General features: G+C 38.9%; 1 protein-coding gene across 2 annotated transcripts in view; it reads left to right on the top strand.

Annotated features, from left to right (window-relative positions):
• Positions 1-378: 378 nt before the first annotated feature.
• Positions 379-3,904, top strand: part of LOC123009508 — a 6,457-nt gene continuing 2,931 nt past the window's right edge. The window contains exons 1-3 of one of the 2 annotated variants that reach the window (XM_044405885.1): positions 379-549; positions 1,113-2,136; positions 2,185-3,698. The gene's annotated coding sequence lies outside the window, so the exon portion shown is untranslated. Of the gene's footprint in view, positions 550-1,112; positions 3,699-3,904 lie in introns of both variants that reach the window. The other variant, XM_044405884.1, reaches the window with a different exon arrangement.

Raw genomic sequence — 3,904 nt, 5'->3', positions numbered from 1 at the left:
CGCATGCAACACATAGCTTAATTAGTTTTAGGTAATTTTGTTAGGTTAGGTTAGTTAAGTTAGAATAAGTTTCAATATAATGACGAAAAAGCCACTGAACAGCTTCCGTCTCTGAGATGACCACAATATCTCAAACTTTCTCAAGTTAGTCTCCTCCTATCTGCATTTTTGATTTGAACGCGTTCATTAAGTTTCAGCCCTATGGAAGTAAAGTTTGAGAGCCCATTGTTATATACTACTCTCATTTTTAGTATTCTTAAAGAAACAAGAGACGGAATTTTGACGCCAGTTTGCCTTAAAAAACTTACATAAGTCCATAACTTAAGGAAATCAAATGTGAACTGTATTTATGAAAATATTGCATCTGTCTTTTCGCCCAATTTGGCGAACGTTTATTTAAATATACGTGCCCTCGGGCACCTGTTCATCGCTCGAACCGGTCGGATCGCTTCGCTCCGCTCTGACCACACCGAGCATCAACAAGTGAACGTGGAAATTGTGTTTGTGAAGAAGCAATTTCCAGGCCGCAAACAAACTACTGCATATCTAGTGAGTAGTTTTAAAATTTTATTTTGCCCTTCTGTTTAAAAATGTCGACCACTCGTCGAAATTCGACGGAATCATTAGCAAGTCAAACAGGTGAATTAGACTATGATAGGGATGATATTGCTAGTATCATTGAAAGCTGCGCTACACATTTATCAATTTTAAATAACTTTATTTTGAAATCAAAAGATTGCATTCGGGACAAGCAAACACATCAAAATGCTATTGAGAATATTCGAACTGGCCTTAGACATATTTCGGCGAATTTTGTTAAACCTAGTATCGATATCAATTTAAAAAAAAAAATTGCCAACATTCTGCTGCGCGTAATTATTTTATTAAGTCAGGAAGCAGAATGTATATTAGCTGGAAATCTTTTAGAGATTATCTTAGAGTTACACGGTGTTTTAAGTGCCAAAATTTCGGACACGTTTCCTTTTATTATTTCCTTTTATTTCAAACTGGAAAGTTGAAAACGTAACCTCGTCAGATCATAATTTAATTAGCTTTAAAATTAATAAAAACTTTGCACACGCAGACCATACTACACCTTGTGTTAATTACAGATTGGACTTAAACTCGATAAAGGATGAAGTTCTTCAGCCGCATGTCGATGATCTGATGAGCCTTTTGGATGAAAGACTTTCAACGATCGACTCAATTCCGGAAATCGAAAATGCAACGAGAAAATTATGCAGCGGACTTGCGAAAATTTTTCTCAAATACGGAAAAAACGCAAAAATTTTGTGGGAATGCCCGATTGGTGGAACGAAGAATTGGAGAGATTTCGAAAAATCTATCTTGCGAAAAAGACGCTCTTTTACCGCAACAGATTTCGAGAATACCATCTTTTCGCAGAAATGACCAGGGCAAAGGAAACTTTCAAAGAGAAAGTGGAGAAACGCATACAAAAATATTGGTTGAAATTCGCCTGAAATGACCTGGCTAGGAACCCCTGAGGAGATATTTACAAGTTGGCTTCTGAAAAATTCAAAACTCGTGGAATTTTGCAATCTTTTCAAACCGACGAGGAAAACATAACCAGGGACTTTCGATCAACCATGGAATTTTCCATCACGAATTTACTTCCTGATGACGACCCGAACATCAACACCGCGGAGCAACATGTCACTCTAAGCAATTATCGAACAACCACTGCGGAAGTGGGGAGTGACGTTGTAATTAGCGAAAAGGAAGTCGACAATTTTGTGTCTGAGATCCAGAACAAAAAGCCCCCGGCCTTTACAATTTAAAAAGAAAAATCCTTAAAAAATTGTAGCCCAAAATTACACCACTAATCACCAGAATTTACAATGCCTGTTGGTCGCTTAATTATTTTTCGTCTACCTGGAAAAAGGGCAACCTTGTAGTTCTGTTGAAAGACCCAAACGCCAGCCACTCAAATATCAAGAACTATCGCCCCATAATGCTTTTTCCGGAACATGGAAAAATCCTTGAGAAAACTATAAGGAGAAAACTCGAAGAAAAATTGTGTCCGTTACATTCTCAACGTCAATTTGGATTTGTCAAAGGACGTTCGACAAGTGATGAATTGCACTCAATTGTCTCAACAATTCTCTCCCAGGCCAAGTAAGTGACGACAATCTTTAGTGGCCCATCCCTGATCAAGACACTAAGGAATCGAGGAGCAACTTCAAAACTGACAGCCATGATTAAAAGCTACCTAAATGCGGTCCATTATGGAAGTCACACAAGGCGATGTCACTGTCCGAAAATCCTGCACCAAAAGATGCCATCAGGGATCTGTTTTGAGCCCCACATTATAGAACCTGGTTATGGACACTCTTTTGGAATCAGATTGGCCGGATTTTGCAACCCCTATTGCATATGCTGACAATCTGTGGACTCACATCTTCGTACTCACCTTAAATTACGATTACCTCAGGTAATTACTAAAATTACAGATTGGGCTACTCGTAATAAATTGAGTGTTTCAGAGACGAAGACGAAACTTATGATTCATAAATGCCCCTCGAGAATCCACCACCGTGTCCTGGATATCAGGATGTATGGAAACAAGATTTTGCTGGAGAGACGCAGAAGTATCTTAACATTATGCTCGATTCGAAGCTGCATTTTGAAAGTCACGCCATCCACTCGGCGAAGAAACTCCGGCAAATTACAATGAGCCTACGTAGCCTCGCCGCTAGAAAATTTGGACAAACCTATGATGAATCATATTACGGGGCCATTGTTCCAATTATTGCATATGACAGCCGTATCTGGTCGGACCGACTTCACGCTGTAAAGAAGAACCGGCAATACGTGTCTGCACAAGCACCTTTTAATCGAATCCTGTCGAAGTGCTATGACTCTGTATCGAAAGAGGCTGTGCCGTTCTCAACGGAATTTCTCCCATGGACATCGCAATTCAAATGCGAAATTGCCTGAATGAAATAAAACATGGCCGAAATGTTTTAGCCTTGTCCCAAGTTCTCACGGGCCATCTGAACTTTGGTAATCACCAAACCCGACTTGGAAAAAGCGAAAACTCTAACTGTACCACCTTGAAGATGACCCAGTGCACTGCATAATGGAATGTCCCCATTTTAAGGTGTGATGGACCAAGCGGTGTTATTTGGCAATGCCAAGAATTCGGTTGCGTTATGCTGACCAGGTCCATTGCAACTTCGATATTTTATTGTTTAAGTATTTCATTAGTATTTCGTATAGCTTTGTAAGTATTATTATTACGGTTAATGTAAGTAGGTTAGGAGATATGGAGGTGGTCTTAGTGACCTATTGTTATAAATACAAGGAAACCACCAACAGGAAGAATCAGTAAGAATCAGTAGAAGAATCTGTAACATTAGTTAATAAGTAATAAGTGACTAATGTAGTGAATAAACAATTAACACTGGTACTGGCGTTTGATAACCAAACCCCCTCAATCCATACATTACATGGCGATCCTGCCAGTGGCAGTTCAGTGATATTATAGTATGTGTTAAAGAGAAAAAAATGGCGGGCAACACGCAGTCGAAGCAGGAAGAAATCATTGTGGAAGCTGCAGGAAACGGGTCTAATGCAGCAGCGGCCAAACTAGGAGTGAGTATTCGCCGAATCTTCGAGGAGTTCCAGCTCCAGCGACCCGCAGTGAAGTGAAAACAGTGCCGGAAGTACCGAGTGAAGTGAGAACCGCCCGCACCGTAGTTTGTAATTAAATAAATCATTTGTTATTTCAATTGCAATTTTCAGATAAAAGAACTATTAAAATTTGTAAAAAATAATAATGTTCCAAATATTGTTCTCAAAATTGTTTAAAAAAAAAATGAAAATCAAATATAATAAAGACAAAAATATTAATAATTATATCAACGAACAAACGACAGTAAGT

This window comes from Tribolium madens, unplaced genomic scaffold (assembly GCF_015345945.1).
Source record: "Tribolium madens isolate multiple individuals breed KSU strain unplaced genomic scaffold, Tmad_KSU_1.1 Scaffold_7;HRSCAF=85;Tcas5.2_LG10, whole genome shotgun sequence".
In the NCBI taxonomy this organism is placed as follows: domain Eukaryota; kingdom Metazoa; phylum Arthropoda; class Insecta; order Coleoptera; family Tenebrionidae; genus Tribolium; species Tribolium madens.
The sequence above is the reverse complement of the archived record's forward strand: the minus strand, read 5'-3'. Positions and strand labels throughout refer to the sequence as shown.